This window comes from Oncorhynchus mykiss, chromosome 14 (assembly GCF_013265735.2).
Source record: "Oncorhynchus mykiss isolate Arlee chromosome 14, USDA_OmykA_1.1, whole genome shotgun sequence".
NCBI classification, from domain to species: Eukaryota; Metazoa; Chordata; class Actinopteri; order Salmoniformes; family Salmonidae; genus Oncorhynchus; species Oncorhynchus mykiss.
Window position 1 is genome coordinate 36,278,406 of NC_048578.1, and position 23,111 is coordinate 36,301,516.

At 45.7% G+C, this 23,111-nt stretch overlaps 1 protein-coding gene across 3 annotated transcripts in view; it reads right to left on the bottom strand.

Moving 5' to 3' along the window:
* LOC110510782 (probable E3 ubiquitin-protein ligase MID2) overlaps positions 1-23,111 on the bottom strand; it is a 233,786-nt gene that overhangs the window by 132,929 nt on the left and 77,746 nt on the right. Inside the window, exon 1 of one of the 3 annotated variants that reach the window (XM_036943472.1) lies at positions 20,225-20,567. The exons of 1 other annotated variant lie outside the window; for it this stretch is intronic. The gene's annotated coding sequence lies outside the window, so the exon portion shown is untranslated. Of the gene's footprint in view, positions 1-20,224; positions 20,568-23,111 lie in introns of those variants that run through there. One more of the 3 variants, XM_036943474.1, reaches the window with a different exon arrangement.

Genomic DNA, 23,111 nt, shown 5'->3' on the forward strand with positions numbered 1-23,111 from the left:
GTGGTTTTACTTCAACAATAAAAGTTTACTACCGACACCAAGCTATCTTTTTTATGTATTTTCGGAAACGGTATCTGGCCAAGGTTCACCGTCGGAGATAACCCACTAATCGCTAGCTATTGGATTAGCCTACCACGCTAGTTTATTTTCTGACAGCAAAAAACATAGCATCCCAGGTATGGCGACAAAAGCATCTCCCACCCCAAACGAGGGGAAGCCCCCGGCACGAATCTGCTCCTGTGGAAACAAGATGTCGGCCAAGGACGCCCACTCAGTGTGCTCCGCTTGCCTTGGACTGTAACATGCCCAGGAAGCGTTAGCCTCCCCCGGTTCCTGTCCACACTGTGCCCTCTTAACTGTGAAGAGCTTCTGTCGCAGGCTAGCACACCAAGCTAGCCTGAGTCAACAGAACCCTAACATGGGGCTGGCGTCCCTGATGGCTCATCAGCGGCCATGGATATTCTCCACGGGGAATCGTGGGGCGACCGCTAGCACTAGCTGGGGCGACCAGCTCAACGCCATTGCCCCGCTGTTGGAGGACTCCAGTAACGACCTCGCGACCTCCCTGCCGGGCTTCCTGATTTGGAGACGACAATGACTCCATAGGACTTTCCGACAGCCTCCTTTCAGAATCATCTGACAGAGACAAAGACTCCTTCATCCCCTCAGGCCAGGCCACCAAAGCCTCCTGCATCCCCTCAGGCCAGGCCACCAAAGCCTCCTGCATCCCCTCAGGCCAGGCCACCAAAGACTCCTGCCGGGGAATCCGAAAGATGTGGTAGAACACAGTCAGCTGCTCTTGGAACACCCGACACTTCTAGGTTTCAGAATAAACACATTAAAGTGCATTCCGATTCCAACGCAGATCTCTTTCCTATGTTTAACCCTAGATTCGGGAATCATTCAAAGCTCTCCTTTCAGTGGAATGTATAAGAACATTCCAGAATTACCTAGCACTTGTTTCGCAGAGGGAACATGTCTGAGGCTGCTAGGTGCGATGGCATTGGCTTTAGACCACTTGAATATGAGACGGTTTCAACGCTGGGTCTTTTCTCTAGGTCTGAGCCAAATTACGTCACAAACATCACTGTGTACAGATCTCCATAGACTGTACGGCAGCACTGCACTCCTGGAGACCCCCGACATGTCTGTCACAGAGTTCCCAGACGGGCACTGTTTTATCCAGAAAAGTAGTCACGACGGACTTCGTCTCTCTCGGGTTGGGATACGACCCGCGGTGTGGAGATTCCATCTCGTTTCCACTCACATAAACAGCCATTTCTGGAGGGTTGTCATGTTCTAGTCAGAACAGACAATACCACCGTCACTGAGAGCTACTCATGTTTCGGGAGTACTGAATCTGGTGGCAGATTCCCTCTCCAGAGGGAACTGTCTATTTGGGGAGTGGAAGCTCCACCCAGATGTAGCCAGTCAGGTTTGGACACACTTCGGCATTCCATCAGTGGATGTTTATGCATCAATGGAGAATACACAGTGTCCACTGTTCTTCTCCCTGAGGGATCGGGATGCACTGATAGGAGTGGACACGTTGGCAGACGAGTGGCCACGGGTCCTCCTGTATGCATCCCCCCCCCCCCCCCCCCCCCCTCCACTGGCCCTGATTTCCCCCACTCTAGCCAGGGTGCAGGAGAAGGGGCTATCGCTCATACGAATAGCGCCACATTGGCCAGAGAAACACTGGCTAGTGGAGATCACTCAACTACTATGCGGTCAAACCGTGGCCCCTCCCTCTGGAGTCTGGACCTACAGTGCCAGGCGGGGGGAGAGATTTCCCATCCTCACCCAGAACGGTTGCCACTCTGGGCCTGGTCAGTGAACGGTTCAACTTGAACACTCCCGGGCTTCCCCAAAATGTCATCTAGACTATTCAGAGTGATAGAGCCTCATCCACCAGGTCCCTTTATGATTGTAAATGGTGACTATTTGAGGCATGGTACACTAAATCACAGACGGTGCACTAAATCACAGACAGTGCCATTCCAGTGCTCTGTCCCGGTAATCCTGTTGTTTCTACAGGCATTACTAAACAAAGGAAATTATTTTTCTACTATTAAGGTATATCTGGCAGCTATTTGGGCTTGTCATGTTGGTTTTGGGAGAACGATAGTCCGTTTTATGGAGGATGCACGGCATTTGCATCCGTTGTCCAAACAGCTTGCTCCGGCATGGGACTTATTTTGGATGCTCTATGCCAACAGCCTTTTGAGTCCCTGGATCAGGTGGAGCTGAAGATGCTTTCATTTGAGCAATATTACTAGCATTTGCCTCCGCCAAGCGTGTAAGTGACATTCACGCACTCTCAGTGCACTCGTCATGTGCGCAATTTGCACCGGGTAACGATAGGATATCATTGCGGCCTTTATCCCTAAAAATTATTAATCCATCTTTGATGTGTCTTCCCCTTGAGATGGAAGCTTTTTGTCCCCCCCCCCCCCCCCCCCACAGTTGTTTTTCCCAGTACACGCTCTGCACATCTACATAGACAGGACGAAGGGGTTTAGAAAACCAAACCTCACACGGGTAAACCATTACTAAACAGCGCCTCTCCCACTGGATAATGGGGGCTATCGCTTTGGCCTGCACAAGTAAGGTTCTTCCGTCTCCTGCTGGTCTACACAGTAAGGGTCTTCAGTCTCCTGCTGGTCTACATAAGTAAGGGTCTTCAGTCTCCTGCTGGTCTACACAAGTAAGGTTCTTCCGTCTCCTGCTGGTCTACACAGTAAGGGTCTTCAGTCTCCTGCTGGTCTACATAAGTAAGGGTCTTCAGTCTCCTGCTGGTCTACATAGGTAAGGGTCTTCAGTCTCCTGCTGGTCTACACAGTAAGGGTCTTCCGTCTCCTGCTGGTCTACATAAGTAAGGGTCTTCAGTCTCCTGCTGGTCTACACAGTAAGGGTCTTCAGTCTCCTGCTGGTCTACACAGTAAGGGTCTTCCGTCTCCTGCTGGCCTACACAAGTAAGGTTCTTCCGTCTCCTGCTGGTCTACACAAGTAAGGGTCTTCAGTCTCCTGCTGGTCTACATAAGTAAGGGTCTTCAGTCTCCTGCTGGTCTACACAGTAAGGGTCTTCCGTCTCCTGCTGGTCTACACAGTAAGGGTCTTCAGTCACCCGCTGGTCTACACAGTAAGGGTCTTCCATCTCCTGCTGGTCTACACAGTAAGGGTCTTCCGTCTCCTGCTGGTCTACACAGTAAGGGTCTTCAGTCTCCTGCTGGTCTACGGGCCCATTCCACTAGAGAAGGTACTCCCAAACTGAGGCACATTTGGGTGAGTTTTTTCCCTTGCCTGAGTAGTCTCGTTTCACTGCCAAAAATACAATTACAATTAATATCCAATCACTTTAACCGTTACTCATCCAATCACATTAACCGTTACTCTCTCGCAGGAAACCTTTACTCTTGCGCAGTCATTTAGAAATGAAACATGACCATTTGAATAACAAGCCACAGGAGTTTTTTTAAAGAGAATAAAGACGACTTTCGAGTAGTAAGAAAAAAGCTACAGATACCATTAATAAGAAGGGGCTAGAAGCATCTTATATGGTGAGCTACCGAGGTGCTAGGACAGGCAAGCCCCATACTATTGTGGAGGACTGGCTAGGACAGGCAAGCCCCATACTATTGTGGAGGACTGACTAGGACAGGCAAGCCCCATACTATTGTGGAGGACTGGCTAGGACAGACAAGCCCCATACTATTGTGGAGGACTGGCTAGGACAGGCAAGCCCCATACTATTGTAGAAGACTGGCTAGGACAGACAAGACCCATACTATTGTGGAGGAGTGGCTAGGACAGACAAGCCCCATACTATTGTGGAGGACTGGCTAGGACAGACAAAACCCATACTATTGTAGAATACTGGCTAGGACAGACAAGACCCATACTATTGTGGAGGACTTAATTATTCCTGCTGCCGCTGATATGGCTGGGACAATGCTGGGGGAAAAGGACCAAAAAACTATACAGACAATGACTTCATCTAACGGCACTGTTTCACGACACATCAGTGACACGGCAGGAGATGTTTTGAAAAAATTACTGCATCGCATACAAGCCAGTGAATTCTATGTGTTACAGCTGGATGAGTCAACAGACGTGGCGGGCCTGGCACAGCACCTGGTATATGTCTGTTACGTTTATGGGGGGGTTCAATTAAGGAAGACATCCTCTTCTGCAAACCACTGGAAACCAGGACAACATGAGAGGATATGTTTAAAGCACTGGACAGCTTTGTGACATCAAATGGACTTTGGTGGGCAGGATGTGTTGGTATCTGTACTGATGGCACAAAAGCCATGACAGGGAGACATAGTGGAATGGTAACGTGCATGCAAGCAGTTGTTCCCGAAGCCACTTGGGTACACTGCAGCATCCACCGAGAGGCTCTTGCTGCCAAGGGAATGCCTGACAGCTTGAAATATGTTTTGGACACTACAGTGAAAATGGTTAAAGCAAGGCCCCTGAACTCTTGTGTATGTTCTGCATTATGCAATGATATGGGCAGTGACCATGTAACACTTTTACAACATACAGAAGTGCGCTGGTTATCAATGGGCAAAGTATTGAAACGTTTTTGAATTGAGAGAGTTTTCTTTACTGACCATAATTTTTACTTGTCTGACCGCTTCCATGATGACGAGTTTCTCACACGACTGGCCTACCTGGGTGATGTTTTTTCTCGCCTGAATGATCTGAATCTAGGATTACAGGGACTCTCCGCAACTATATTCAATGTGCGGGACAGAATTTTGGCTATGATTAAGAAGTTGGAGCAAAAAAACAACATTTGAGAGTATGTTGACCCTGGTGCTAGAGGAGGTATGCAGCTGGAGGTTGAATGTTTGAAGGGGTACGGGACAATACAACATTTGGGAGTCACTGCACTAGAGGAATGGCTACGTCCCGGGCTTTATTTAAGGGCATATCGATCTACGATATTTGTTCAGCAGAGAGTGGAGTTCTATAGGCTCAATGTCACTGCAACGACCCATACCAACGGCACATACTGTTGTTACGCGTATGATCTTCTGAGGGGGCAAGGTCCATTTGTGTGACATATCGCACAAGGCAGTCGGTCGTCAGGATACGCTTTGACTGGCGATACGGGAGTCAGATTATCCCATAAAATGAAATACCCAACACGGATATACTTGAAAGAGAACTTCAGGTTACGGCCGTAACCCCGGTTCTCTGAGGGAGGAGGTATTTCACCAGACCACCAACCTGGTGAGCGAGGAAGAGGTGTTGCTTGTTTTTGAATGACTCAGAGACGTTGCGTCGGATCTTTTATAGGGTAGGCGGGACAACCTACCCCGAAGCAACACGACGCCGCAACATCCAGCTGGCGTAGCATAACAAAGGCCTCTGATGAATTACCTGACTTATCCGGGTTTTACGGTCGTAACCTATTTATCATCACATTCAATATTTACTTATTTTTATTTTACCTTTATTTATCTAGGCAAGTCAGTTAAGAACAAATTCTTATTTACAATGACAGCCTAGGAACAGTGGGTTAACTGCCTTGTTCAGGGGCAGAACGACAGATTTGTACCTTGTCAGCTCCCCCCGAGCTTCCGGTTTGCAACCTTCCGGTTACTAGTCCAACGCTCTAACCACTAGGCTACCCTGCCGCCTCTACACTCTAACCACTAGGCTACCCTGCCCCCTCTACACTCTAACCACTAGGCTACCCTGCCCCCTCTACACTCTAACCACTAGGCTACCCTGCCCCCTCTACACTCTAACCACTAGGCTACCCTGCCGCCTCTACACTCTAACCACTAGGCTACCCTGCCGCCTCTACACTCTAACCACTAGGCTACCCTGCCGCCTCTACACTCTAACCACTAGGCTACCCTGCCGCCTCTACACTCTAACCACTAGGCTACCCTGCCGCCTCTACACTCTAACCACTAGGCTACCCTGCCGCCTCTACACTCTAACCACTAGGCTACCCTGCCGCCTCTACACTCTAACCACTAGGCTACCCTGCCGCCTCTACACTCTAACCACTAGGCTACCCTGCCGCCTCTACACTCTAACCACTAGGCTACCCTGCCACCTCTACACTCTAACCACTAGGCTACCCTGCCGCCTCTACACTCTAACCACTAGGCTACCCTGCCGCCTCTACACTCTAACCACTAGGCTACCCTGCCGCCTCTACACTCTAACCACTAGGCTACCCTGCCACCTCTACACTCTAACCACTAGGCTACCCTGCCGCCTCTACACTCTAACCACTAGGCTACCCTGCCGCCTCTACACTCTAACCACTAGGCTACCCTGCCGCCCCTACACTCTAACCACTAGGCTACCCTGCCGCCTCTACACTCTAACCACTAGGCTACCCTGCCGCCATTAAATCATGTCAGTTTGTTCAGAGGTGCTAATGATACTGTGGTAGTCAGCTAAAGGACAGGAGTCAATAGGATTTTAAAACCTGTATGAATGATACACTATGGGAAGCATTATGCTTGTATGCGGTGAACTGTCAAACCCTGCCAAGTACATCTATGACTGGACCTGACTCTACTCACAATGACAACAGACCTGACTCTACTCACAATGACAACAGACCTGACGCTACTCACAATGACAACAGACCTGACTCTACTCACAATGACAACAGACCTGACTCTACTCACAATGACAACAGACCTGACTCTACTCACAATGACAACAGACCTGACTCTACTCACAATGACAACAGACCTGACGCTACTCACAATGACAACAGACCTGACTCTACTCACAATGACAACAGACCTGACTCTACTCACAATGACAACAGACCTGACTCTACTCACAATGACAACAGACATCAATTAACAACTTGTTAAATAATACCCGTCAAGTGGTGGTACTTTTAGAAATAACAAAGTTATTTAAGGTATTCCCTTAGACCACCTAAGGGAATACCTTAGACCACCTAAGGGAATACCTTAGACCACCTAAGGGAATACCTTAGACCACCTAAGGGAATACCTTAGGAAAATGTACGGAGTAAAAAGTACATTATTTCCTTTAGGAATGTAGTGGAGTAAAAGTAAAAGTTGTCTAAAATATAAATAGTGAAGTACAGTACAGATACTCCCCCAAAAAACTACTTTAGTACTAACATATACTTGCACCACTGCTTAAAGGTGAACTATTCCTTTCTTTATGAGTACAGAACACTTCGGCTTTGGGAATATAGTGAAAACTGGTGAAAACTATAGTAAATTGTTATCTGCAGGCTCACTGAGATAGCTACTGCAGCTAACTGACGTGTGAACGGCATGAAAATAACTATCACGGTCCATTGAGGTGATTTTAACTGGGCATAAGAGTAAGCAATGTGTGACAACCCAAACAAAACAACATTTAGAAATGTTACAGACAAAAGTCACTCTTGATAACAACGGTGATATTTTCCAATACTGTTGTGTTTAACACACGTACGTAGTGCTGCCTAACCCATTCATTTAGATGTTATGGAGTGAAACTAAAAACAGGCTAATATGAATCCATAGCAGCCTGAGGCTCTCCATTATAAATCACCCAGAACCCACCTGGTTCTACTATCTTCTACCTGACAGCTGGTGAGAAGAACTCCTTTAAGGCACTAGGTGTTACTCCGTAGGCTGAAACCTCCATGAGGATGATATGGGTGACAGAGAGCGAGAGAGAGAGAGAGAGCTGTCTATTTCTGAGTCATGGAGTGAGCTCTACCCTCTCTCCTTCTTCCATCCTTCTCTTCCTCCCTGCATCGCTCCATCCTTCCAGCCTCCTACCCGCTCTCACTCACCCTGGAACTGAGCTTTGCCACACACACACACACACACACACACACACACACACACACACACACACACACACACACACACACACACACACACATACACTGAGTTTAGCTGTTGGCAGCTGAGAATTTCATACACATCTGTGTTCTGTTTATAACTGTGTATCAAGAGCCTCTGAGCGCCGCCCATAGTCTCAGTTTGTGTGTGTGTGTGTGTGTGTGTGTGTGTGTGTGTGTGTGTGTGTAAAATCTATGTTTTACAAGAGTGAGTGTATGCAGTGCAGGCCAGAGCACACAACAAGCCTCTGTTCTGCATTCCTTTGATATGTTTCTGTCTCTCAGCCACAAGTTGTGTTCTCTCTCTCTCCCCCTCTCTCCCTCTGTCCCTCTCCCCCTCTCTTTCCATCCCTCCCTCCCTCCTTCCTTCCCTCCCTCCCTCCCTCCAGCCCAGCGGTATACTGTACCCAGGGGGCAGGCCTCTGGGGCAGGCTGAGGCAGTATGACGGCCTCTCCAGCCCCTGTTGCCAAGTGAGATCATGGGAAACACATGTTGTAGTGTGGATCCTGCTGGAAAAATACACAGCAGCTGGCTGTTAACTGCCCCACAGCGGGAGGGGAGGGGAGGGAGGGAGGGAAGGAAAGAGGAAGAGAGAGAGAGAGGGATAGAGGGAGGGAGTGAACCACTTCAGCCTGCCTCAGCTGCTGCTGCTGGAAACTCCTGGCCTCTCCTCCTACCCTGATCCTGCATCCTCAACCTCCAGAACAACCTGGTGATCCATCTGTGGCCGACCAGTTGGGTGTGACTAAAGGGAGTGTGACTGGCCCGCAAACCCATTGAAAAGGTCTGATGAGGGCAAACACTAAACCTGACCTTAACCCTAAAAGAGAGAGAGAGAGAGAGAGAGAGAGAGAGAGAGAGAGAGAGAGAGAGAGAGAGAGAGAGAGAGAGAGAGAGAGAGAGAGAGAGAGAGAGAGAGAGAGAGAGAGAGAGAGAGAGAGAGAGATAGAGAGAGAGACAGAGAGACAGAGAGAGAGAGAGAGAGAGAGAGATAGAGAGAGAGACAGAGAGACAGAGAGAGAGAGAGAGAGAGACAGAGAGAGAGAGAGACAGAGAGAGAGAGACACAGAGAGAGAGAGACACAGAGAGACACAGAGAGAGACAGAGAGAGAGAGAGAGAGAGAGAGAGAGAGAGAGAGAGAGAGAGAGACACACACAGAGAGAGACAGAGAGCGAGAGAGAGACAGAGCGAGAGAAACAGAGCGAGAGACACAGAGAGAAAGAGAGAGAGAGAGAGAGAGACAGAGAGAGAGAGAGACAGAGAGAGACACAGAGAGAGAGAGACACAGAGAGACACAGAGAGAGACAGAGAGAGAGAGAGAGAGAGAGAGAGAGAGAGAGAGAGAGAGAGAGAGAGACAGAGAGAGAGAGAGACAGAGAGAGACACAGAGAGAGAGAGACACAGAGAGACACAGAGAGAGACAGAGAGAGAGAGAGAGAGAGAGAGAGAGAGAGAGAGAGAGAGAGAGAGAGAGAGACACACACAGAAAGAGACAGAGAGCGAGAGAGAGACAGAGCGAGAGAAACAGAGCGAGAGACACAGAGAGAAAGAGAGAGAGCGAGAGAGAGGTCTTTAGGGAAGGGAATCTGACGATACATCATATGTCATTGTACACACTAAGAAATAAAAGGTTCTATCTAGAACTGAAAAGGGTTATTCGGCTGTCCCCATAGGAGAACCATTTAAAGATTTTGGTTCCAGGTAGAACCCCTTTGAATTCCATGTAGAAACCTTTCCACAGCGGGTTCTACATGGAACCCAAAAGAGTTCTACCTGGAACCAAAAAGGGTTCTCCTATGGCGACAGCCCAAAAAACCACTATGGAACTCTTTTTCCTAAGAGTGTATATGCTGGGTTACTATAGACTGTTTACAATCTGTTGTCCATGTTACATATGAATCACATCATGCCATTCATCTCATTGACACATACTGGGACTGAGGGAGAAACTGTATATTTCTGTCCTGATTGGGGTTGTTTTAGGATTGATCCGTTCCAGAACACTGGTGTGACTCTGTGAACCGGCTTCTCTCCAGACCAGCTGGATGGGCTGACAGTCCCTGAGATGTGGGGGATACAGCCTATGCCTATAAGCCTGAGCATGGGAACTGGCCTAGTTCCTAGCCTCAACCCCACTAGCTAGCTAGTATCATAATGCTGGTCTGAATGTTTCAGAGGACTCGTCTCCCTCACTCAAAGTCTTTAAATGGAAATCAACAGAACCATAAACCATAAAATCACATTAAAGCTTCTTTACCAGCTAGATGACACACTTAGTGACTTGTGTGAACAGGGTTTGCCACTCTACTGCCTGAAACTGGACAAGGCATGGCCCAGGTTGGGAAAGAGAAGCTCGGAGAGGGAATATGTGTCCCAAATTGCACCCTATTCCTTATATAGCGCTACATAGGGAATAGGGAGCCATTTGGGATACATCCAAGAGAGAGGGAGCGAGCAGCTTGGAGAGGGAGAGAGAGCAGCTTGGAGAGGGAGAGAGAGCAGCTTGGAGGGGGGGAGAGAGCAGCTTGGAGAGGGAGAGAGAGCAGCTTAGAGAGGGAGAGAGAGCAGCTTGGAGTGGGGGAGAGAGCAGCTTGGAGTGGGGGAGAGAGCAGCTTGGAGTGGGGGAGAGAGCAGCTTGGAAAGGGGGAGAGAGCAGCTTGGAGTGGGGGAGAGAGCAGCTTGGAGTGGGGGAGAGAGCAGCATGGAGAGGGGGAGAGAGCAGCTTAGGGAAGGAGAGAGAGCAGCTTAGGGAAGGAGAGAGAGCAGCTTGGGGAAGGAGAGAGAGCAGCTGGGGGGGGCAGCTTGGGGAGGGAGAGAGAGCAGCTTGGGGAAGGAGAGAGAGCAGCTTGGGGGGGGGCAACTTGGGGAGGGAGAGAGAGCAGCTTGGGGGGGGGAGCTTGGGGAGGGAGAGAGAGCAGCTTGAGGAAGGAGAGAGAGCAGCTTGGGGAGGGGGAGAGAGCAGCTTAGGGAAGGAGAGAGTGTGAAAGCATCCTGAAGGCACATTATGTCACTCCCCTTGGCAGCGTGCTCCAAGCCGATTGGCAGAGCCACAGAGTTCTGTCACATCACCCATTCATGATCCGTGCTCCTCTACAAGTGTCTACATATTGTTTGCAAAGTTAATTTACAAAGTTAATTTACAATACACATGGCCAAGCTCAGAGAGCTTGTTACGTAGGCTACTTACAAACCTACATGTCAGTGTGCCAGCGTGTAGAGAACCGATTGCAACCACAACTGTTGCTGCTGCTGCTGTTCAACTAAAGGCCTCGTCTCGACAGCGTGACTGTCACTCAATAACACGTTGCGGATGGTGCTCCGTTGTTACAGCAAGAGACAAAACGAGGGAGGGAGGGGGGGGTATGAGGAGAGTGTTGTAGAGGAACTGTAGAGGCCAGACTGTCAACAACACATTAGTCTCTTCATTTAAAATAGACCATATGGAACGTTTGCCACTGGGTGTCCTCTTGGGACAAAAAGAGGTCCCCTAAAAATGGACAAAAATATTGTCTAGACATGATAGAAACTGTACAGAGGACAATCAACAAACTAATTTAACAGCTGGAATGGGGAGGGGGGGGGCTTTATTCTCGTTCAGTGCTTCAGGTGTAAAACGGAAGGTGCAAGAATAAAAAGTGACCTGGGGGGGTGACCTGGGGGGGTGACCTGGGGGGGTGAGGTACTGGAACGCACATTTTTTATTATCACCTTTATAATAAATCATATCATCACATTTGTGTAGTGGCATAGAGCAGTAGAGTTTAAAAAAAAAATGTTTTATTAATTTAACAAGGCAAGTCAGTTAAGAACAAATTCTTATTTACAATGACGGCCTAGGAACAGTGGGTTAACTGCCTTGCTCAGGGGCAGAACGACAGATTTGTACCTTGTCAGCTCAGGGATTCGATCAAGCAACCTTTCAGGTTACTAGTCCAACGCTCTAACCACTAGGCTACCTGCTGCCCCAGAGTAGAGGTACTTACAGAAGTTGCACACATGGGGAACATTTTTAGTAGCTTTAATAGCAAATTTAGCCTTTTATAAAACACATTTCATGCATTTTTACTTCATTTTACATGACAGGGAGACTTTGGTAGAATCTTTAAAACTGCGCAAATGACTGGAATGACAGGCTACTTTCACACTGAGATCAATAAAAAGGACCTCGTCTTGAATATATCAATGGCCTAGTCCTAGGTGTGTGGAGAGACATTGTAGGCTACAATATGAGGAGGAAATGATAGTCCTAAAAATGCTTTCCAGTTTTACCACACTCACCCCCAATGAAGCCCGGCTCACTCGTTGTTTATGGCCGATGCGTCCGTGCCAAAAGCCTATCTTTGTCTTGTTTTACTTTGTAAAACAATATTTGGTAGTTGATCTAATGTTGCTGTAGCCTTCAGCATAAAGATGAGTCTTCTCTTTTCAGCAGCGGCCATTTTCTTTCCAACCTGTGTTTTCCTGCGATTCTATTTTGCCGTGCGTTCCTGACTGGAGGCAATTTTTTTTATTTTAAAAGAAGCTATTGATTCTCTGTGGCTAAATTACAGGCTGTCTAATGGTGTTGTAGGCTATTCTGAATTATTTAAATTTGATTTCTGAATAGTCAGCAGTAATTCTAATTTCAATGTATCCCATGGTGCTGCTGGCTCCTCCAGAGACCTTTTGATCCTATAAGGAAATAAATTATGAAATGCAACGCCGGAGAGATGAGAGTTGCAGGCTCATGTCTATCAGAGCAGAGAGATGAGAGTTGCAGGCTCATGTCTATCAGAGCAGAGAGATGAGAGTTCCAGGCTCATGTCTATCAGAGCAGAGAGATGAGAGTTGCAGGCTCATGTCTATCAGAGCAGAGAGATGAGAGTTCCAGGCTCATGTCTATCAGAGCAGAGAGAGAGAGTTCCAGGCTCATGTCTATCAGAGCAGAGAGATGAGAGTTGCAGGCTCATGTCTATCAGAGCAGAGAGATGAGAGTTCCAGGCTCATGTCTATCAGAGCAGAGAGAGAGAGTTCCAGGCTCATGTCTATCAGAGCAGAGAGATGAGAGTTGCAGGCTCATGTCTATCAGAGCAGAGAGATGAGAGTTCCAGGCTCATGTCTATCAGAGCAGAGAGAGAGAGTTCCAGGCTCATGTCTATCAGAGCAGAGAGATGAGAGTTGCAGGCTCATGTCTATCAGAGCAGAGAGAGAGAGTTCCAGGCTCATGTCTATCAGAGCAGAGAGATGAGAGTTGCAGGCTCATGTCTATCAGAGCAGAGAGAGAGAGGCAGAGAGCATCCCATTCTAGTTCTGTGAGAGATACAGGCACGCTTGCATTGGTCTAAAACACAGGTTACAATGTTGTGCTGAACGATAAGGGGCCCGACCCGAATCAACTCTTAGAATATTACGCCGGGACTAAAAGTCAACTTTTTACCAAGTTTGTTTTTATTGGAGGGGATGGGGGGGGCATGACGATTAACGAAGAAGAAACTCAAATGAACTTTGATTGCTTTTTATTTATCATTTTGTTACATATTTTTAAAAAAGTACCGGATCCCGACAGATAGGATACGGAACGAAAACAGTCCAAAATGGAGAGGTGCCATACGCTATTCCCAGCAGGATCACGGCTCTCTCTACCATATAACAGTGAATAACAGCATTGATATTGAGACCAACAGTGCATTTAAATAGAATTGCTCGTCCCAGACGTAACATTTGTCCTATACAGAGGCGTTTTACATGCTTCATTTAACACAGTACACCACCCAGTTCTGAACATGCTGTTTTTATTATACACCAGAGTCCCGTTCTGCTGTGACTAACACCTCTACAGTCTCTATAGGTGGGATGGGGCCAGAGTCCCATTCTGCTGTGACTAACACCTCTACCGTCTCTATAGGTGGGATGGGGCCAGAGTCCCATTCTGCTGGGACTAACACCTCTACAGTCTCTATAGGTGGGATGGGGCCAGAGTCCCATTCTGCTGGGACTAACACCTCTACAGTCTCTATAGGTGGGATGGGGCCAGAGTCCCATTCTGCTGGGACTAACACCTCTACAGTCTCTATAGGTGGGATTGGGCCAGAGTCCCATTCTGCTGTGACTAACACCTCTACAGTCTCTATAGGTGGGATTGGGCCAGAGTCCCATTCTGCTGTGACTAACACCTCTACAGTCTCTATAGTTGGGATGGGGCCAGAGTCCCATTCTGCTGTGACTAACACCTCTACAGTCTCTATAGGTGAGAAGAGTGAGAGGTTAGCCATGTCATAGAGAGAGGTTAGCCATGTCACAATGTGTAGTGAGAGGTTAGCCATGTCACAATGTGTAGTGAGAGGTTAGCCATGTCAGAGTGAGAGGTAAGCTGGCCATGTCATAGTGTATGTTGAGGGGAGGGGTGGGGTGGGGGGGGGGGGGGGGGGGGTAGATTGATATTTACATATATATGTACCATCCCTTATCCATTTGGCTCCAACCATAAACAAGTCTTCTATCAAGTTCATTCAATTTGCCATGCAGTCATAAAAACACTACCCACATCTACAGAACTTCCAGCTTGTTTCAGCTGTCATATCACAGCCCCTGTGATATGGCACCCCATTCCCTATATAGTGCACTGTATCTCAAGGGTCAACACACAGCGGTTATACAACAATAGAGAACCCTTTTAGCGTAACGGTTGATCTATCCAACTCCCTTGACTGTCCCCTGAAGTGTTTACACAACAGCCCCAACAACAATAACAGGGCAAGATCGAAGCCAAACAGGGACAGACCACACACTGTTTTCTGCCTGTTACAGTAGCAGTCCATCTCCTACTTTAACCCCCTACTGGGTACAGAGAGAGAGCAGAAAAAACACATTCTGCCAGGCCCTAACGGCTCCCTATTCCCTGCATAGTGTACGACCTATGACCAGGGCCTATGGGGCTCTATTCCCTGCATAGTGTACGACCTATGACCAGGGCCTATGGGGCTCTATTCCCTGCATAGTGTACGACCTATGACCAGGGCCTAACGGCTCCCTATTCCCTGCATAGTGTACGACCTATGACCAGGCCCTAACGGCTCCCTATTCCCTGCATAGTGTACGACCTATGACCAGGGCCTATGGGGGCTCTATTCCCTGCATAGTGTACGACCTATGACCAGGCCCTAATGGCTCCCTATTCCCTGCATAGTGTACGACCTATGACCAGGGCCTATGGGGCTCTATACAGTAGAGGGAATAGGATAGCACTTAGGATGTAAACAAACAGTCAGGAGGAATCTACTGTACGGTCAATTCAAAAACGGTAACCGTTTTATAACAAGCTAGTCACGCCTCCTTCTTTTTGGTTGCGCTTGTTTTGTTAGGGTTTGAAATGTGAATGAGAAGTCTGATTTATCTGATGTGAAACTGAGCTAAAGAGGGAAGTCATGTGATGTTAGGAGAGCGATAAGGGGAGCTACAGTAATAGCCTGCACAACTGTATCAGGGCTGGAGACAGGGCACTCTAACCTAATCCACTCCACAGTACAGTCCACAGTAGGGTTGGAGCCAGGGCACTCTAACCTAATCCACTCCACAGTACAGTCCACAGTACAGTCCACAGTAGGGTTGGAGCCAGGGCACCCTAACCTAATCCACTCCACAGTACAGTCCACAGTACAGTCCACAGTAGGGTTGGAGCCAGGGCACCCTAACCTAATCCACTCCACAGTACAGTCCACAGTACAGTCCACAGTACAGTCCACAGTAGGGCTGGAGACAGGGCACGCTAACCTAATCCACTCCACAGTACAGTCCACAGTCCACAGTACAGTCCACAGTACAGTCCACAATAGGGCTGGAGACAGGGCACTCTAACCTAATCCACTCCACAGTACAGTCCACAGTAGGGCTGGAGACAGGGCACCCTAACCTAATCCACTCCACAGTACAGTCCACAGTACAGTCCACAGTACAGTCCACAGTAGGGTTGGAGCCAGGGCACTCTAACCTAATCCACTCCACAGTACAGTCCACAGTAGGGCTGGAGACAGGGCACCCTAACCTAATCCACTCCACAGTACAGTACACTGCTTCTTCATTAGAAATACACTGATTGGCTGGTGAGGCTACTGCATTTGGTTAGTTGTTCTCTCTCAGACAATACTGAGGGAAGAGATATAATGATACATTAAATCTAGAAATACTGTATGACTTGCTCGGTTGTAGAAAAACAGCAATTGATCTAAACAGTGCCCTGATGCAACAGGCTGCAGTAAATGGGCCAGGATAAAAGGCCAGGATATTAGGCCAGGATGGTAGGCCAGGATGATAGGCCAGGATGATAGGCCAAGATAATAGGCCAGGATGATAGGCCAGGATAATAGGCCAGGATAATGGGCCAGGATGATAGGCCAGGATGATAGGCCAGGATGATAGGCCAGGATGATAGGCCAGGATGATAGGCCAGGATGATAGGCCAGGATGATAGGCCAGGATGATAGGCCAGGATGATAGGCCAGGATGATAGGCCAGGATGGGGTGGCAGGTAGCCTAGTGGATCAAATCCCTGTTCCTAGGCTGTCATTGTAAATAGGAATTTGTTCTTAACTGACTTGCCTAGTTAAATAAAATACCATTTAAAAAAAAAGGCCAGGGTAGAAGGACCTATTGAAGAAGAAAGAAAATAAAAACAGGGAAGTGGTTATAACCACAAGGGACCATGGGACATTTCATTATTTGTATTGAATTCAACATTGTGTTTTAAAAGCATTGGCTGTATGTTTTGACAGATTATACTGTAGCAGATGCAACAGTATCATGGCAATCCTCCAGCTATGTGTCGAATCATGAGAGCTGCTCATATGATCTTCTACTCAAATACCCATGAGGTATTTCAACCTCACAACATTGTCCAGATTTTTTTTATTTTTAACTATATTTAACCAGGAAAAGACCCTTGAAGTTAGAAACCTCTTTTGGGAAGGGGCCAGTCAGTACACGCAAAACAACACATTAAAAAACAATTACAATGGTCAATCTTATTATTATTATTATACTGTTGAGCCCATATAAAGCATGATCAATTGACGTGAGAGAATTAGATGGACAAGTCAAATCCAACTGGACATGAGCGTGGTGCCACTGAGAGTACAGTGGAGAGAACTTGAGCACTGAGCAGCGGAACTCTGACCATTTCGTTGCCACAGATTTATTACAGGACTTGCTCTGCTGACTGTATGAGTTTTGATTTTCAAAGTCAAACCTTATTGAGCTCGATTGCTTATCAAAATGTTGTGAATTAATATAATATTTTAGGAACATCAGACATATTATTATACTTTGATTTACATCTTCAGGAAAGCAAAACACAAGTCGCCAAACCGTACAGTAGCCTGGCTCAAAGGCAGGCAGATGGCGATATAGAGTCGTTTTCATCTTACAGTCCAAACGCATTGTATGCATCCGGCAATAGTATCCCTCGTGGACTGGTTCACACCGAAACCATTCTCCATTCAGGTTGTGTAGGCTTCAATTTACTCTTTAAACTTGATTTAAATTATGAGACGGGGGAACATTTGAGGGAAATGTGCGTATTTTCCTTATGAGTCACCATTTTCCACCACCATGCTAGTGACTAAATGCTAATCCCGGATGTTGTTTATCATGTTCAGCCAATCAGGTTGAAACTAGCAGACCAGGGGTTCCGTTTCTTTTACAGCATGTTTATTTTAGCAGCATCGCATTAGTGGAAACCAGGACTGTTCTCAGGGCAGACCTGGTTGTAGCTACAGTGCCTTGCGAAAGTATTCGGCCCCCTTGAACTTTGCAACCTTTTGCCACATTTCAGGCTTCAAACATAAAGATATAAAACTGTATTTTTTTGTGAAGAATCAACAACAAGTGGGACACGACATTTATTGGATATCTCAAACTTTTTTAACAAATCAAAAACTGAAAAATTGGGTGTGCAAAATTATTCAGCCCCCTTAAGTTAATACTTTGTAGCGCCACCTTTTGCTGCGATTACAGCTGTAAGTTGCTTGGGATATGTCTCTATCAGTTTTGCACATCGAGAGACTGAATTTTTTTCCCATTCCTCCTTGCAAAACAGCTCGAGCTCAGTGAGGTTGGATGGAGAGCATTTGTGAACAGCAGTTTTCAGTTCTTTCCACAGATTCTCGATTGGATTCAGGTCTGGACTTTGACTTGGCCATTCTAACACCTGGATATGTTTATTTTTGAACCATTCCATTGTAGATTTTGCTTTATGTTTTGGATCATTGTCTTGTTGGAAGACAAATCTCCGTCCCAGTCTCAGGTCTTTTGCAGACTCCATCAGGTTTTCTTCCAGAATGGTCCTGTATTTGGCTCCATCCATCTTCCCATCAATTTTAACCATCTTCCCTGTCCCTGCTGAAGAAAAGCAGGCCCAAACCATGATGCTGCCACCATCATGTTTGACAGTGGGGATGGTGTGTTCAGCTGTGTTGCTTTTACGCCAAACATAACGTTTTGCATTGTTGCCAAAAAGTTCAATTTTGGTTTCATCTGACCAGAGCACCTTCTTCCACATGTTTGGTGTGTCTCCCAGGTGGCTTGTGGCAAACTTTAAACGACACTTTAAACGACACTGATCTCTGATCAGTCTTCTTCTTGTATGAGCTGAAAGTTTAGAGGGACGGCCAGGTCTTGGTCGATTTGCAGTGGTCTGATACTCCTTCCATTCCACTTTTTGTATCCAAATCCAGCTTTAATCTTCTTCACAACAGTATCTCGGACCTGCCTGGTGTGTTCCTTGTTCTTCATGATGCTCTCTGCGCTTTTAACGGACCTCTGAGACTATCACAGTGCAGGTGCATTTATACGGAGACTTGATTACACACAGGTGGATTGTATTTATCATCATTAGTCATTTAGGTCAACATTGGATCATTCAGAGATCCTCACTGAACTTCTGGAGAGAGTTTGCTGCACTGAAAGTAAAGGGGCTGAATAATTTTGCACGCCCAATTTTTCAGTTTTTGATTTGTTAAAAAAGTTAGAAATATCCAATAAATGTCGTTCCACTTCATGATTGTGTCCCACTTGTTGTTGATTCTTCACAAAAAAATACAGTTTTATATCTTTAAAGTCTGAAATGTGGCAAAAGGTCGCAAAGTTCAAGGGGGCCGAATACTTTTGCAAGGCACTGTAGATAGGTTTAAGTCGAGTAGGGGAGAATTTTTGCAAACACTAACCATTTTCGTTAAAAAAAACTTTGTCGCCTAACCTTACACTCAATTATCCTAATCTGCTGCGTAAATGATCCTAACCTGCTACGAAACGTAACTTCTGCTAGTCAAAACAGGCTGACCTGCCCTGAGAATAGTATTGGTTTCGACTAATGTAATACAGGTTAGGGGTGAAAAAACAGACTGGCTGAAGGCATTACACAACATTTAGCCACTAGCATCATGATGGAAAATTGTGTTTCATAAGGAAAGTATGCATATTTTCCGTTTTTTTCCCGCCTTCTAGCCATTAAATAATGTTAAGGAGGAAATCGATGCCTACGCAGTTTGAATGGAGAAGGATTTCAGTACGACCTGGTCCATCAGGGATACGAATGTAGCCTATTGCCGGCTGCATACCATGCCTTTGGACGGTAATATGAAAACTACTCAATATTGCCAGCTGCTGGCCTTTGGGCTAAAAGTAGCCTATGCTTCAGAGTCAGACAACAGGGCTATTGTCCACTAAATGGCACATCATGACAAACCACACATTCCAAAGGCACGGGATGACAACAGCTGGCTATTGACTCATCATATTCTATTGATCATTGGAATGACAGCGGTTATCCATAAATCAAATGACAGTCCGTCTATGCGTAATGGCACAAATTATTTGCCCACATAGCATACACGTGCAATAGGGTTGTTGTTTGTTTCGTTCATAGTCTATGGCTCAAAACCAACCGCAGCCAGAACAACAACCGATCAACACAATGCTTCGATTTGCCAAAAAAACAAACACTGGATCCAGCGGAACTTTAGAACATATTTAAACAATAGAATATAACCCCATATGAGAAAGTTATATTCCGATCGGTCTATTTAAAGTTATAATGCATTCCGGTTAAGATTATTTTAGTAACAGCCAGCATACCTCTGACATAGCCTATTCATTCTGATTCACTCTAAACTCTTTCCACTGATTCAGATCCTCTCTCTCACAAAGCGAAAGACTAACCCAAATAGGAGAAGGTTATGCCCGTGATTTCCCAATAATAGCTCAAGTAGACTACTTTCTTCTCCCAGTTCAATTATCATACTCCCGTTTCCCCACCAAGCACTGCAGAATGAACATAAAACCGACCAACACTCACTGAGATAGCGCGATGGGAGGGGTTAGAGGCACCTACCAGCTTTATATGCCCAACATTATTTTCTTCTGTCATCTTGAAACAGTCGAAAACGAAGTTAAGAAACACTTGGATCGAACAGAAGTGGAAGAGCCCCGGTTATGTGACACAAACAGCGTTGCTCCGTTCAGTTCTGTTCCCGCTCGCTCTCGACGCAAGCAACTGCGAACCTCCCTGACTGCGCATTCACTCACCGTCCGTGAAAGCTCACAGGCTTGTATATTTAACTTTAGAAAAACGGGAGAGAGAGAGTGGAGAGGGAGAGAGAGAGAGAAGAGGCAGACAATCGCAGGAAAGCGGCTCCTCCTACCAATACAATGCGAAAACCCTAAAACCACAGATCTGATCTACAAGCGCAGCGCAGGCAGGCGGGCTCATACTCGTCCTAGCCTACATACACCGGGCAGTAGAGAGATCAGCTGTAACCAACCCATAAGAACCAGCACCATCACTGTAAATGTCAACTTCATGGAATTGATGGGATCGTTAATGACAATGGAATTGCCTCGTCTTCTAATGACGATGATATGTCTAGGGTAGGCTTCTCACCCTTATTTTAATGAAACTCTACTGTATGATGCAAGGACAGGTAATACTGTTGTTGAAGTTTAAGGCAGTTTCATATATAGCCAGCCTCCTGTTGACTCATTCATATGGTTAAGAGCTTGTTAAATAAATGGTTTAGAATAGAATATAGCCTATAATAATAATACTAATATAATAGAAGATTACTTAATGAATTTACAAGTGTTACCTTGAAAATGTTTCAATTTTACTTTTTTATTCTATGAGAATACATTCCAGAAAATGCCCTAAATATAGCCCCCCTTTGTTGAGGGTCTCTGTGTCTGTACTTTGTCCTCTTGTCTACTCTACAAAGTGAAAGTGGAAACAATGTACAGTAAGTGATTAGGTCACCACTGTTTTCTAGCACAGTGCTCTTGAGTCTAAAAAGTTGCAAGTCCTGCCTCTTTCCGACTCAAAGATGAGAGTATTAACACAGCCACACTCCAACACACTCCAGTCACAGCACAACTCTGAGCTCTGGGTCCCCATAGGCTCTGGGTTTCATAATGCGTCATTCTTCATAGGAAAAGCACCCACACATCGGAGTCTGCTTGTAGCAGGTGCGTGGGAATAAGTCAGTGATGTCTAAAATGCTTGGAGGAAGGCCAAGAGGCACATAGAGGTCAACTAAAGGTCAACTATGACTTAATTAGACAGTGATACTGACAACAGGTCAACTATAGCTTAATTAGACAGTGATACTGACAACAGGTCAACTATAGCTTAATTAGACAGTGATACTGACAACAGGTCAACCAACTAAAGCTTAATTAGACAGTGATACTGACAACAGGTCAACTATAGCTTAATTAGACAGTTATACTGACAACAGGTCAACTATAGCTTAATTAGACAGTGATACTGACAACAGGTCAACTATAGCTTAATTAGACAGTGATACTGACAACAGGTCAACTATAGCTTAATTAGACAGTGATACTGACAACAGGTCAACCAACTATAGCTTAATTAGACAGTGATACTGACAACAGGTCAACTATAGCTTAATTAGACAGTGATACTGACAACAGGTCAACTAAAGGTCAACTATGACTTAATTAGACAGTGATAATAACAACAGGTCAACTATAGCTTAATTAGACAGTGATAATGACAACAGGTCAACTAAAGGTCAACTATGACTTAATTAGACAGTGATAATGACAACAGGTCAACTATAGCTTAATTAGACAGTGATAATGACAACAGGTCAACTATAGCTTAATTAGACAGTTATACTGACAACAGGTCAACTATAGCTTAATTAGACAGTGATACTGACAACAGGTCAACTATAGCTTAATTAGACAGTGATACTGACAACAGGTCAACTATAGCTTAATTAGACAGTGATACTGACAACAGGTCAACCAACTATAGCTTAATTAGACAGTGATACTGACAACAGGTCAACTATAGCTTAATTAGACAGTGATACTGACAACAGGTCAACTAAAGGTCAACTATGACTTAATTAGACAGTGATAATAACAACAGGTCAACTATAGCTTAATTAGACAGTGATAATGACAACAGGTCAACTAAAGGTCAACTATGACTTAATTAGACAGTGATAATGACAACAGGTCAACTATAGCTTAATTAGACAGTGATAATGACAACAGGTCAACTATAGCTTAATTAGACAGTGATAATGACAACAGGTCAACTATAGCTTAATTAGACAGTGATAATGACAACAGGTCAACTATAGCTTAATTAGACAGTGATAATGACAACAGGTCAACTATAGCTTAATTAGACAGTGATAATGACAACAGGTCAACTATAGCTTAATTAGACAGTGATACTGACAACAGGTCAACTATAGCTTAATTAGACAGTGATAATGACAACAGGTCAACTATAGCTTAATTAGACAGTGATAATGACAACAGGTCAACTATAGCTTAATTAGACAGTGATAATGACAACAGGTCAACTATAGCTTAATTAGACAGTGATAATGACAACAGGTCAACTATAGCTTAATTAGACAGTGATAATGACAACAGGTCAACTATAGCTTAATTAGACAGTGATAATGACAACAGGTCAACTATAGCTTAATTAGACAGTGATACTGACAACAGGTCAACGATAGCTTAATTAGACAGTGATACTGACAACAGGTCAACTATAGCTTAATTAGACAGTGATAATGACAACAGGTCAACTATAGCTTAATTAGACAGTGATACTGACAACAGGTCAACTATAGCTTAATTAGACAGTGATAATGACAACAGGTCAACTATAGCTTAATTAGACAGTGATACTGACAACAGGTCAACTATAGCTTAATTAGACAGTGATAATG